Genomic DNA, 15,408 nt, shown 5'->3' on the forward strand with positions numbered 1-15,408 from the left:
TACAACATCAAGGCAAAGGTTGTAAAGTTCTTCTTCTTTTGAATTAATACAATCAAACTCATTTTTCTCAACAAGTATCCCATGTTATTTGTTTCATGGACTCCTTGACTTTCATGTTAAATATGTTTTATGCAATTGGCTTTTCAGGTGCTATTTAATTTGTTTGCCTTGTTTGTGTTTGCAGATTCGCGACAAAGAAGCTCATTTGGATCGAAGGAGCGAGGGCATCCACAAGCTTGCGTTGGACCTAAGGTAGGCCCTAAAAACACTTGTTTGCTATTGTTAATCAAAGCATATTTAGAGAAAGATAATGTCTGGTTGGTTTGCTTGTCATTAGGTCTTCTTTAGATTCTAGGAAGGTCTATCTTGTCTGCAAGATCGACTTATTCCGTGTGACAAAATGGCGACTCCACTGGGGACTTGATTGTTTTCCTTGTTTTTACTTTGACCTGAGAAATTGTGTTTTTGTTTCTGTTTTTGGCTTGTTGTGTGTAAAATTGGGTAGAGTTTTTAGATCCATGGTTATTTTTTGTTTTTCATAGCTTTGGGAGAGGACTGCACCCTAGCCGTTTGACACAGTGCGTACCTACCCGCAGCTTGGCTTTTAGCACAGAGCGGGACCGCACCTGTGTCAACTGTGGGCTTGCGGACCCTATCAAAATTTTGAAAAACCCTAAGATTTCCTCTGTTAGTCAGCTTAGTGTTTGTTTAGAAATTGTTATCCACTACCCAGACCTGCATATAACTTGTCAGAAGCTTTCCTTAGATTGATTTCGTTAGTGTTAGGGTTTTAAGTGAAATTCCTAGGAGTTTTGCTTGTTGGGTTTGTTTTTCATTTTGGTTGTGTAGTGGCTCTGAGCTTAGAAGCTGTAGGGACTTCAGATCACCTTAGTGTCTACCAGCCTTCTTATGAGTCTGACCATTTATGAAATCTCCCCTTGTTTGAGGAATCCGCTTTGAGTTTTCTCTTTACAAAACTTCGAAAAGCTTGTATTTAAAAGTTTGGATTTTCATTTTCAAAAAGAAAACAAAATTGGTTGTTCTTGACTTATTTGTGATTCTGCATAAATTGGTCCTTAGCTTACATCTAGCTAAGTAAAACATCCTTAAAAAAGACTTTTAGTAGGCTTTGACTTCAAATAGGTTTTTATAATTTGTAGATCTCAAAGTTAGTCATTTTCATAGTTTTGAGTGTTTTATTAAATAAAAAATATAAAAATCTCTTGTGGAAAAAGTTTTGTTTTGTAGTGATTGAGTGCTTCGGAACGAAAAAGGGAAATTTTCTTGAAATAACTAGTTGTCTCATTTTGAGTGCATTGGAAAAGGACAAAAACTCTTCTTTTAATTTGTTGAATTGAGAAAGATTTGTGTTTACAAAGTATTTGCATTCTCAAACTCTTTCTTAGTTTAGAAGTTCATCGAAGAGAAAAAGATTGTTTAAATCATCTTAGGTGCATTTTTAGTGATTTTGAGTCGAGTCTTCATACCACGAGTTTCATCTCCGCACCTTTGGACTTAAACAAAAACCACTAAAATTAACGCTTAAAGTAAAATTCACCTAGTAACATTTTTATTTCTACGGCTCTGATACACCAACTTAGCTTAGGCTAGTGTCTTGGAGTAGGAGAGTAATTAACTCTCCAAGACAGTAAAAACAAACAAGTAGTTGTATCTTGTGGTAGGGAAGAAATCCAATTGTTGCATTTATGCTCTGGGAAAGCTCCTCTTAAAGGAGAAGCACGAGATCGTGTCCGAACCAGTGTGGGAATCAATCCTTCCTCATTGGGAACGATGCCAGATATTCACGTATTAAAAATGGTAAACCTTGGATTAACCATTGTCGAGGAGCCTGGGGTCACTTGTTGGTAAACCTTGGATTATGTCAAGGAGCCTTCAAGGGGATTGAGCTTGCTACTCTGCCCTTGCGTGCGTATCGGATCGTAGACTGTTCCCCCAGGTATATTTGTCTCAGTTGGTAACCTTAGTGGCCATATTCTTTAGGACTCTTCCCGAGGTGACAGTGGTGGGAAGATCCCACTATACCTGGAGCAGACGTCGGCTAGACTCACTTGGATTTTCTGGGGGGTTCACTTCACTCGAGATGGTTAAGTGGAGGAACTTGTGCCAGTCTATTCATTAAGCAGGTTGCCGGGGTAATTGTTCCAACCGCCATTTCTGTATTTAACTCTGTGACGTTGGATTTCATCACCAACTAGTGTTTTCAGTACGGAAAGTTACTCTTTGTGTGTGTTTGATCTCCTAGATTCTTTAGGCGTGTGATTCAAATTTGTTTGGTTCTTTAGAGGCTTTTGGTGCTTTTCATTGAGATTTTACTTTGTTTGCTTGTGAAGTAGTTAAAAGTTTTCAACTGTGGCTGAATTACCAAGACAGTCTCGTAGACTTCAGGGCCAGTCTCCTGAGTTTGTAAACGTGGCTGAGTTACTGAGGAAGTCTCGTAGACTTCGGGGCCAACCTCCTGAGGAAGTACCGAGCCAGCTTGAAGGCTTGAAAGTCCTCCTAACTCCTAAAGACAGTAGAGTAGGGTTACCTGAGGAAGGAGAATCTTCTTTGATAGTACATCCTGATTTTCAACTGTTAGTAGCAGATTATAATCCACAGTCAGTGTTTGTTTCCGAAATTTCTGGTAGCTTTTCATCTACTAGTGATATAGGTGAGGAACCTGAAATATCCGAGCCTGAAAGTGAATTTTTTGCTACTCCGACATCGGGGTTTGTTTCTCCAACTTCTATTGGTCCTGGTTCACCTAAGGTAGAAAGAGTAATCACCCAAGATCTTCCTTCTGGACTTATTGCTATTGAAGAACTTGCTCCGGAAGAAGAAGTAGGCATCCCTATCCCTGAAAATCAACCTGTTATTGAACTAAGGGAGCGTGAATAAATTTTTTACAGTCCACCTAGGAGTAGTTCTTGGTATCTTTCTTTGATTAATTTCTTATAAAACTCAGGGTTAAGTTTTTCACCACCTCGTGCTCCTTATCACCCAACACCTAGAGGTTTTTATACTCCCGTAAATATGTCAGGACAGTCATCCATGTTTACTCAATCGCTCGAATCTTTTTTGTACGGTGGTCCTTCTGTTCCCTTTGGGCATCAGTCACTTTCTGGTACTTTTTCGGGAGCATCTCCTCAACCCATTGAGCAAGGGTTACTAACTGGAAACAATGGTACTAAGCCGTTGAGCGTAGAAGACATTCTCATGATGTCAGGTTCTATTCCCAATCCTCAACCTCAAGGTGGCCAGTTACCGCCTGGGGGGCAGCCTCAATTATCACCTGGGGGGCAACCTCAAGGACAGTACATACCTATGGGACAGTACGTTCCTCAAGGTCAACCCCAGACTCAATATGTACCCCAAGGTCAACCCCAATATCAATTTATACCTCAAGGTCAACCCCAGTATCAGTATGTGCCTCAAGGGTATCAACCACAAGGTCAATACTCGAACCAAGGTTTCCAAACACCCTCCGGTCAAAAGTATGTTCAAGGAACGGGAAATGTACCTTTCAATTATCAATCCTACCCTCAATCCGGTTATGGTCCTCAGTATTCTCAACCAGTTATGGGTCAGTACCCTAGAATGAATATAGTGTGGGATCCATCACAAGCTCAACAGGTATTGCAGCCAAGTGTACAGTTGTCATCTCAAACTGGACAACCCTTAGTTTCTGGTTCACCCCAGCAACCAGTCCAGTCTAACATTCAAACTTCTGTACCTTCGGTAGTTACTCAGCCTGGGCATAGTACACCTCGTACTCCGCCTCAAACAACTCCTACAACTGCCGCAACATCTGTTCAATCTACCCCACCTACTTCTTCAGTATCGACAACTCCGGTTTCTACTGTTCCTGTATCTACTCCTCAGACATCTTTACCACCGTCTGGATCTACGATTCAAACTTCAGTTCAGATGCCTGTAGGACAACCTGGTTTAAGTACGGTTGTCACAGGTCAACCACAATTCACTTATCAACCGTACCAGGGACAGTACCAATTTGGTCATGCTATGCAGCAGCCAGTCTATCAGTATCAACTGTACCCTGGGTACACTTATCAACAACCTCAACAACCCCAGTACGGTCCGGTTAATCCTGGTTTTCCGGGAGGATACAATATCCCGAACACGATTCCTATTCCTAGTTATCCTGGATATCCTCCTCATGGGGCTGGTCTCATGACCTAGAGTTTTAGGGATCCTAATCGGCAGTTACCGTTTATCGCAACTCTGGACTTACCTGACTTGTCGCGCTTAACAAACGATCCCATTAATTATCTTCCGTTTTGGCCGCCAATGCCGAATAATTTGCCCAGTGACATTCCCAAGTTCGAAGGTAAATCAGGAGAGGACCCGTCGAACCATGTGATGACTTACCACCTCTGGTGTGCGTCTAACTCCATTACAGATGATTCAATCCGTCTTAGACTTTTCCAGCGCACTCTAATTGGTCTCGCGGCCAAGTGGTACATTGAGTTACCGCGAGGCACTTTTTATAATTTTAGTCAGTTAGCTACCTCGTTTTTAACTCATTTTCAGTTGCCAGTCCTATATGACAATGGCACGGAATTGTTAACTTCACTAAAACAATCGACATCCACTTACATTTCAGATCATATTCATGAGTGGAGACGTTGACGGCGTTTAGCGAAGGTATTTATTCCAGATCAGATCTTGGCCGAGTGGTTTGTAAAATCTTTGTTGCCAAAGATCACTGAAGATGTTGCTAAAGCTGGAGTTGTTACTGAGGAGCAAGTAATTGCTCAAGCACAGTACCTTGACTTGGTCTATACTCAGTTGGGTACGTTACACGAAAAAATCCCCGATCTTCCCAAGCAAAATCAAATCACTGCGGCTCCTTTGGGATCTCATGCCGCCGATGGTATGATTGGCACGGTTAACACTAAAAGTAAGAAGAAGTCTTCCAAGAATTCTTCGCCTATCATAACCTTTCCTGATTCCCCAACAAGAGATTCTTCTGCAGAGATCTCCGCCGATATTCACGTTGTAGAGTCATCTACAGCCAAATCAAAATCCAGTGGGAAGAAGAAAGGAAAGAAGAAGAATAAAACGGACAAAAGTTCAAAGGAGAAACCTGAAAAGGCGGAATCCAATGATGAAAAGCGCAAACCTCGTTATCCTTGTCTCATTTGTGACGATGAACATTTTACAAGAGACTGCCCTCATCGTGTAGAGGTTGCGAAGATTGTCAAGGGTTCCCAAACTCCTGCTGTTTTGAAGGATCCTTTTCTGTCTCAAGACAGTAAGATGATAGGTTCATCCTTGAATGCCAATGAAGAACCCATACTGATGATGTCCCATGTTCGAATTGCGACTCGATCGCAAGATTATGGTAGTAAAAGTCCTGTTGATGGTAAAGAAGCAGAATCTTCTCATTCTAATCCATCAACCTCAGCTCCCGGTTCTGATTCACTACAGATCGAGAAACCTAATCCAGACTCGGTAATCAAACCGCCTGCCAAGGGTATACTTCGAAATTCAGCTTTCAATCCACATGCGAGAGCGGCTCAGAATTATAACATTATTGAGGATTTAGCTGTTTCACCCTCAGCAATGTCAGCTTTGGAAGTGCTGCAATCATGTCTAGCACAACGTAAATTACTTTTGTCGGCTATAGGAGCTGTTGACGTTCAGGACCCGAACCTAATAATTTTCAATCTAGAAAATAGTACACCGCGTTTGCCTCATCAAATGGCTTTCCAGATACCAATGATAGTCAAAAACAGGCCTATTCATCAGACTGTAATTGATGAGGGAGCCTCAACATGTATTATGTCGATATAGTGTTGGAGATCGCTTGGTTCTCCTTCGCTAAATCAATCCCCGACGATTCTAAAGGCCTTTGATGGTCGTGGGTTTCATCCTTTTGGCATTCTATAGGATTTGCCTATAGGGGTTGAAGGAAAAACCGTTAGTCTAGATGTGGAGGTGGTTGATGCCCCTCTAGATTACAACCTTCTCTTGGGTCGAAGTTGGTCTTACACTATGACAGCGGTCGTTTCATCGGTCTTTCGAGTAATAAAGTTTCCACATAATGGAAAGATCGTAACAATAGACCAGCTGGCTTACTTTTCATCTGACCTAGCCTCTTCGGAGAGTATTCAGCATGTTGGTAAAATAACTATCCCATATAAGGATGTTAGAGTAGGACTGGTTAAAGATGTCGGTTTACTAGGAACTTTTCCTTTTCCTCCAATCAACGCATCATCTTCATTTGAAACCATTCATATGATTACATCAGACACCTTTATTTACGATGATCCTTGGATTGTCCCTTCTGAATCTGAGATAGACTCATTTCGTAATGCCATGCCTTTGAGTCCATATGAAATTGCCTATGAAGCCGTGCAGTCGTTTGTCGACCCATGTTCAACCGAAAATGACTTAATGAATGTGGTCCGTGAGGAATCACTTTTCACATCAACCTCGGATTTAACTATGTTTTCTAAACTTGTTCACTCTGATGAGCAAATTCGTGAAATCCTATGTGTAGATGATTTACCATGGGAAGATCTCCATCACAGATCTTTGTTTTTACCTGAGGATGATCGTTTTGAAAATGATTTCTCATCAATTTTTACAACTGAATATGAACCTCAGAATCCAATGAAATATCCCGATTCAGAGCTAAATTTGGGAAACATCTCTCGAACTATTCCTATTGACATTTCGGTTAAGCCCGGAATTGTTGAGAACATTCATATAGGTGCCCCGTGTACAGATGACGAAATTCAACTATATAAGGCCCTATTTCAAGAATTTCGCGACGTGTTTGCCTGGTCCTATGAGGAAATGCCAAGAATTGATCTCGCGATTGTTGTTCATGAGATCAAGACTTACCCGGACGCTAAACCCGTCCGGCAACGTTTGCGTCAGATTCACCCACGAAAAGCTGCTGCAATTAAAGCAAAAGTTGAAAAATTATTGAAAGCAGGTTTCATTTATCCGATCCCGTTAACGGACTGGGTATCAAATATTGTTCCGGTTAACAAAAAGCAGGGAACAATAAGAATATGCATTGACTATAGGGATATTAATCGAGCCTGTCCAAAGGACAATTACCTAACTCCCTATATCGATCAAATCATTGATGATTGTGCCGGCAACGAAATATTCTCCTTCATGGGCGGTTTTTCTGGATACAATCAAATCAATATTCTACCTGCCGATCAACCAAAAACGGCTTTCATTTGTCCATGGGGGACATTTGCTTATTGCAAGTTACCTTTTGGGCTTAAGAATGCCAGAGAAACTTTTCAAAGGGCGATGTCTTATGCATTTCATGACATCAAGCACATTGTGCAACCCTATCTCGATGATTTGCATGCTCATTCATTACATCGAGCTGATCACCTTGTCCATTTACGAGCAATCTTTATGAGGTGTAGGCATCATCGTATTCAGTTGAACCCACACAAATGTGTCTTCTGTATAGAAACGGGTCGATTGCTAGGGTTTGTAGTTTCGAAAGCCGGCATTCACGTTGATCCCTCGAAGGTCGAAGCTATCATCAAATTGCCTCCTCCTTCGAGTCTTCGCCAACTCCAAAGTTTGCAAGGGAAAGCAAACTTTTTACGACGATTCATTCCTAACTACGCTGAGGTCACAAAGGGTTTTACCCGGTTGTTGAAGCAAAATACTCCATTCTATTGGGATGAGATAGCTCAGAAATCTTTTGATGCACTCAAACACGCGTTGACCCATGCACCGTTGTTGCATCCTCCCAACTACAACCAGGATTACTTCTTGTATCTCGCCGCCTCTCATTCCACCATTGGAATGGTTTTAGTTCAGGAAGATGAATTCAGAACTGAACATGTGATATATTACCTTAGTCGAGCTTTAAATCCAACTGAGCTAAAATACTCACATGTGGAGAAATTGGCATTGGCAGTTGTTCAAGTTGTCCAACGTTTTCGTCACTACATTCTACTACGTAAAACTACGGTAATTTCAGATTGAAACCCTATGATCTACATTTTGACCAAGCAATTTCTAGGGGGAAAGTACTCTAAATGGATCGTTATCCTGTAGGAGTTCGACTTGGAATTTGAGAAATCTAAGTCTAAGAAATCTTTAGTTTTTGCGGAGTTAATGTGTGACTTCCCGCGTGCTGACACGGAAACTGTGGCGGAGGAGCCCATTGCGGACAAATCCTTGTTTCTAATCAGCACTTTAGATCCGTGCTATGGGGATATCATCGTTTATCTCCAGACCCAATCCTTTCGGCCAGAAATTTCAAGGTCAGAACGTCGAAAGATTTAATTTCAGTCCCAACAATTCAGGATTATTGGAGATACTCTTTATCGCCGTGGGGCGGATTCTGTTTTTCGACGTTGCTTAACTCACGAGGAAGCTGAAAGGGTTCTAAATGACTGTCACTCTAGAGCGTGTGGCGGTCATATGTCTGGGTTTGCCACAGCCCAAAAGATATTGCGCGCTGGCTACTTCTGGCCGTCTTTATTTAAAGATTGTATTACGGCGGTCCGAAAATGCCACAACTGCCATATTTTTTATTGTAATATGCGCGCTCCACCTGCTCCTCTCCACCCTATAATTGTCGTTGGTCCTCTTGCCAAATGGGGCATCGATTTTATTACATGTAACCCTCACTCGGCCGGGGGGCATGCATATATCATCCTTGCAGTAGATTATTTTACTAAGTGGGCCGAGGCGATGCCTACATTTGAGGCAGACGGCAAGACAACTGCAATTTTCGTGTTCAATCATATAATTGCTAGGTTTGGTGTCCCACAAGCAAAAATCACTGATCATGGACGTCATTTTCGAAACGTTATGATGACCGAACTTACAGGCCAGCTTGGTTTACGTCATGATAGTTCAACCCCTTATTATCCACAAGCGAATGGTCTGGTTGAATCCATCAACAACGTTTTAGTCATCATGATCCGACGAATCATTGGGATTCATCGGTCGAATTGGCACAACATGCTATTTTCAGCGCTTTGGGCGTACCGAACTTCAGTAAAAACATCAACAGGGTTCACTCCTTTCCAACTAGTCTATGGTTTAGAAGTTGTGTTACCCATTGAATGCGAAATCCCGTCACTGCAAATGGCCATCGAGTTACTTCCAGCCACTTCTGAAGAGGAAAAGCATTTGTTATACTTGGCTCAATTAGATGAGAATCGACGTGACGCTGCATTGGCGATCGAGACTCGCGCAAAATGAATGAAAGCTCAGTATGATCGAAATGTGACCCCTCGAAATTTCTCAGAAGGAGATCTAGTCTTAGTTTATGATCAAGCTAATGATAAATTAGGCACTGGAAAATTCGTTCCTATGTGGCATGGTCCCTATATTGTCAAGCGAAAGCTAGCCAAAGGGGCCTATGAATTGGTAGACTTTGACGGGGACTCTTTGGGTAAACCCAGAAATGGCCTTTACTTGAAGAGGTATTATGCTTAAAAGAATGGGTATGGAGATTTGTAGTTAGGATAGTTTTTCTTTCCAGCTGGTGTGTTTTAGTTTAAACAGTGTTCTTAGCTTAGAGAGTGTTTTTCGTCATTATTCCTGCTTATCTTGGTTTTACTCTTGATATTGCAGATGTCGATGCCTCTCCAAACATACATTGGTTTCGCTGATGGTGCTTTTCCTAATACACGGAACATCTCTTCCGTAGCTTGGGTTATCTATTCGCCCTCTGACGAGTTAGTATCTATGCATGGGGTAAGCCTCAGTCAAACAACGAACAACATTTCCGAGTATAGTGCAGTGATTGAGTTATTGTCTGAATCTATTTCATTTGGGATTCAGAGTTTGATAGTAAGGTTAGATTCTGAACTCGTTGTATTACAACTTAATAGAGTGTATGCCATTAGAAATCCAATGTTATTGAGATTATTTTTGAGAGTGCGTCTCTTGGAACGTGAATTTGATTATATTGAATATCAGCATATTCCAAGATCTTTAAATACATTAGCAGATGCAATTGCTTCTCGAATGTTAAATAGACATTTACAATAATCATACATGTAAATTTAAAACCATTCCATAACATGATTTACAAGATAATCCGGTAATAGTGAGATATATATAGATATAGGAGTGTGTCAAAAAATACATCGTCCTCGATCATAGGTTGAAAAACACCTTATGATCGGCAAAAATGATAAGTACAAAAAACAAAAATGTCACATGTGCCCACAATAGGCGATCATCCTATCACTGGTGATGATCTCTATAAGAAACCACTGCACGGGCCACCTTGCAAAGGAACCTCCTAAAAGGTCCTGGGACCCCAATAACATAGCGCTGAAGTCGACGAGGAATGTCATCTATAGTGGTCTCAGGAATGTCTCCTGTCAAGCGCTCAAGATGACCCTCCAACTCAGCCAAAACCTCTGCTGATTCGTCGTGTGGGGCTAGCGCGGGTGCAACTGGTTGCTTCCTCTCGTAAGGCCGGAGAGCGGCTGGTCGCTGTGGACCCACATCTGCATTTGAAATTTTTACTATTAGTTTTGAGACGATGAAAAAAAAAAAAAAAATTAAAATAGGAAAAATGTTGAAAAGAATTTTACCTGACTCATCCCACTGCTCTCCTGGTGGAAGAACCATGTCTGGGTCACCACGAAAATCTATCCCAGCGTAAGGGAAGTCCTGAATAGAAAAGACCTGGTTTTCCAGCCATTGGAAATACTCAGGTTTGAATCGAGCAACCTTTGTCATCTCGTCCGGGTGACGGGCCATAATTGCGACCCATCGCATCAGTTTGGGCTCTCGAGGAAGCCCAGCTCCAACAGTAAGGTGCTGTGGGATCAGCATAGGAACCCTATCCAGGCCAAAACTCACAACCAAAGCCCCATAACCAAAGGTCTTTAGTTGTCCGTTTTTGGCCCTGGTCAGTTGGCCTTTCAGATTGGCCAACACGGCATCGCACCAGTTGAAGATGGTGCCTCAAAAGCAATCAACTGCCATACGCATCTGGGATCCGATGGCAATATGTAATGCGGCAGCTCCGCAAAGTCTGGTGACAGTGAACGCAATCACCATGAGCTCAGGATGGGATATGGTCTTTATGTCTATCCCTTTGTCTCTAGCCTGGCTGTTGCAGTAATCTAGCCTGAGGCTATTGACAGACTGGCCACCTGGCCTAGCCCCAAACAGAGTCAAGTCTTCGCCTCTCTTAGGCAAACCAGTCAAGAAATATATGTCCGCCGGCTCGATTTCGAGCTGGTGGCCACCAATGAAGAAGCACTGGTCCTGTATGCTCCATCTGTCAACCAACCACTGTAAGAAATCCACCTGAGCCCTCATGCCAGGAATGACCCAGAATTTGTACAAGCCGTACACCCTCAAAGCATCAAGTGAAGGCTGATGATTCCATGCGGCAACATCCACGTCCTCATGCTCTCGTTCATGCCAATCTAGCATGATGTACTCTCTGCATCAAGTATAAAGACAAATTAAATTGCTAGAAATTATTTTGTGTGGTCCATTTTTGAGAATTTTTGGGTTAAAAACCCTTGCGACGGGGACCGCACCCTCCGGGTTAGACACAGTGCGTGGGACCGCACTTTGTCTACATGGAAGGTGTGGACCCCGAGATTTTTCCCAATGGAGAAAAAGTTGGGGTCCGCAGGCCCGCAATGGTAAACCTGCGGGCCCCTGCGCGCGGGTTTTGTGCCTAAAAACCCTCCCAAAAATGAAATAAATGACTAAAACAAAAAATTAAATGGTTAAAAATGAAGAGTGGGATGATGTGGATTACCTGGAGAAGACGGCGTTCGATTCCGACGGTTGGATTTCCCGCAATCTTCACGGGAAGTTTTCTGAGCAAAAGCACTATTTTCTCACCCAAACTCAAACGGTAAAAATGAATTGACAAAGACCCTTTTTATAAGTTTTTTGAGTAAATAAATTGCAAATTTGTTTATGTTTCACTTTGAAAAGGTATTTTTGCGACATTTTTATCTATTTCAAACAGGTCTGAGTAATATTTGTGTTTTTGTGTAGAATAAAGGATTATTCAGGCGAAATCTATCATTTTCGATGAAAAAACATGTAGAGTCACCTTTAAGCTCTTTTCTGACTCCTGAAACATGAAAAGATTGCCGAGTGTTTCTTTTAAACTCGTTAAAACGGAATTAAAAGACGGTCCACTTACAGCTCTTTTCCGACCGTAAAAAACATGAAAAGATTGCCGGATTTTTGTCGTTTCAAATTCGATATCGGTTATAAAACGACGTGTCGTTGATCGATTTTTTACTTTTTCGGGTCAAAGGCACTAATGACGAAAAGTACTCCTTGGTCGTAAAAGATCAATCGGTTCTATCAAGTATTATTTTATACTTTTTCGGGCTTGGGAGACACAAATTCACGAAAAAGGTCAACCCTGGAGTCTTCTTAAGTTTTTTTTAGACTGTCTAAAATTGAAAAACGCCGAGTTTCTCCTATACTGGACTCGTTAAAATTTCACAGTAAAGGACCTGTTCAATTACAAACAGGAACGAACCACTCCTTCTTAGGGTTCAAATTTAAACTAAGTTGGACTCATCCGAAGGATGAGCTTATAATCAAGCAAATGTTATCCTCCTCAAGCTTGTCAAAAATAAAGAGGTACTTGCTAGAAATGGTGGGGGAAAAGAGAGAAAAATGAGCATGTTTGTCATACTTTGTAACCACTCTTGAACACGACACTTTTATTCACCTGGGTTTGGAAATCCTTTTCCTAACAGTTGATCAAACCACATTGAAAGTCTTCAGCCGGTTTCTGGGTATTAACTTTGGGTCAATTGTCACCAAGCCATCTGTCGTGTCGTTATGTGTTCAAGAGGTCACTGCCAATAAGCCATTCATCTGCAAAATATCTGTCATCCATCTTGACCATCACTGAGTCAGTCCTTGCAACTAAAGGTCTTCAACTTGATCTATGATTTCGTGTTGTGGGCTTGCCTACGACGGATCGCTTTCTATCGATATCAGCTCATTATCTAGAAAAATGATCCAGGAATCGTCAGTACCTTGAGATCTGCATGCCTCAATGGCAGGTTTCTTTCCTTTGACGACAGTTTACATCATTGAATTTCGATCAAAGGATTCTGTGACATGTTCGACATCAACACATTTATTCGCATCTCATGGATTGTACTGGGTACTTTGAGAGCCATTGACATCACTGGTGGTTTCTCTCACACTTGTTAACAGTTTACATCATTGACTGGTAATCAAGTGGTTTCTACCATGTTTGACATCAACACATTCATTCGCATGGATAGAATCGTACTGTTTCGGGAAGTAGAAATGAAGACCCTGGATTTAGTTTCCACAATCCAGGCTGCGAGGAATTTTGTATTCATTATATAATGGACTATTCATAAACAGATGGCTGCGTCCATACTGTGTCCACATGAGTCTTTACTTGTGATGTTTTACAAGATCATTCCTATATCAGAGCAATAGTTAGTTTTTTAGTCAGTTTTGATCTGAGTATGGGAATGCCTACCTCAGCGATGATATGATCTCATATATAAATCTTGCATTGAATGTTTTTACAGGTTCCAACCAGGCTCTCCACAAGATGATCCTCGAAATGATAAAGTACTTCACTCTTCCTAAATGATAAAAAATCCTCATCTACTACAGACTTCGCACTTTAGGGGGCAATCTGTTACACAAAAATATCGTTACCATGATTATTTGCAGTCAGTATGGGTCTATCATCACTTATACTGTCCTCCTAAGCAAGTCACAGACCTCAGCTCTTCAAATCAAGCTTTGAAAATGAGAGAAAGACATTAAAAATAAATGTAACTCTGGTTCCGCACTTTCTCTCACTGTCACCTGCGGTCCCGCACCTTCTGTGTACAAAAATTGCGGACCTGCCCGCTCTGTCCCTAACAGTGTAGGTGTGGACCCCTATGAAAGTCAAAAGGCACAAGTTTTATCTTAAAAAACTCACTTTGGGTTAATTCTAAAGGTTTCTAGAAGGAATTTTGACGTGGATTGTTCGCTCTGAGGTGGTTCATGCATCCCAAAAGAGAAGGAGCTAATCCCTTGATGAGAGGAACTATCCCTTTGAAGGAGGGCTTTATCCCTTTGAAGGAGGACCTAGTAACCTCCTTCCATTGCACTATAAATACAGGGATTGGGCTGGTTGCTGAGGAGGTTAGAAGCTAAACATTTTTGAGGGTAAATGCTGGTGAAATCAAGGCTTCCTAGTTGAGCTTAAGAGGAGAGATCACATACCTTTTTGGCTTCATTGGGGAGTGAGTGAAACTTGTCAAAGTAGAGGAGACTTCTTGTTGGACCCTGGGAGGAGCTTGTACAGCGTCAAGGCAAAGGTTGTAAAGTTCTTCTTCTTTTGAATTAATACAATCAAACTCATTTTTCTCAACAATTATCTCATGTTATTTGTTTCATGGACTCCTTGACTTTCATGTTAAATATGTTTTATGCAATTGGCTTTTCAGGTGCTATTTAATTTGTTTGCCTTGTTTGTGTTTGCAGATTCGCGACAAAGGAGCTCATTTGGATCGAAGGAGCGAGGGCATCCACAAGCTTGCGTTGGACCTAAGGTAGGCCCTAAAAACACTTGTTTGCTATTGTTAATCAAAGCATATTTAGAGAAAGATAGTGTCTGGTTCGTTTGCTTGTCATTAGGTCTTCCTTAGATTCTAGGAAGGTCTATCTTGTCCGCAAGATCGACTTATTCCATGTGACACCCCCTTGTCACTCAATATGCTATTGCCCACATTTTGGGCTTCTCCATAGCCTCCTTACCTTCCAAATACCTTGGAGCCCCCCTTATAGACTCTGCCATCAAGCACGCCTCATGGCGTATGCTCCTTGAGAAACTTGAATCTCGTCTCACTTTATGGACTCACAGAACTCTGAACATAGCTAGCAGATTAGTGCTAATCAAAGCCGTGCTACAGGTAATGCCTCTCTACCTTTTCTCAATCCTAGCAGTGCCTAAATGGGTCCTCAAAAAAATAAAATCTCTACAGCGCAATTTTCTTCGGGGTGCAATAGGCACAAATTGAAAATGGGCCTTGGCAAAATGGGCCTTGGCAAAATGGACCACAACATGCAAGCCAAAAGAAAAGGGGGGTATAGGTCTGCGAGATCCTAATCACAACAATGTAATCATGGGTGCAAAAATATGGTGGTAATACTCCCAATAAGCCATGGGCAGCCATATAGACAGCCAAATATGCCAATCACAGACCAACGGAGGAGCTTATTAGATTCATTCCTACTGAAAAAGGATCACTAATATGGAACGTTGCTAGACAACACTTCTTGCTGATCCAACAACACAGTTTTTGGGAAATAAGAAACAGGAGCACTGCTCAGTTCTGGACGGATGCCTAGAACCAACTACCAAAGCTCAACGACATCTTTAGACTGCCT

The sequence above is a fragment of the Pinus tabuliformis genome, chromosome 5_2 (assembly GCF_031772625.1).
Source record: "Pinus tabuliformis cultivar Carrire ecotype Pingquan chromosome 5_2, CPIR1, whole genome shotgun sequence".
Lineage (NCBI taxonomy): Eukaryota > Viridiplantae > Streptophyta > Pinopsida > Pinales > Pinaceae > Pinus > Pinus tabuliformis.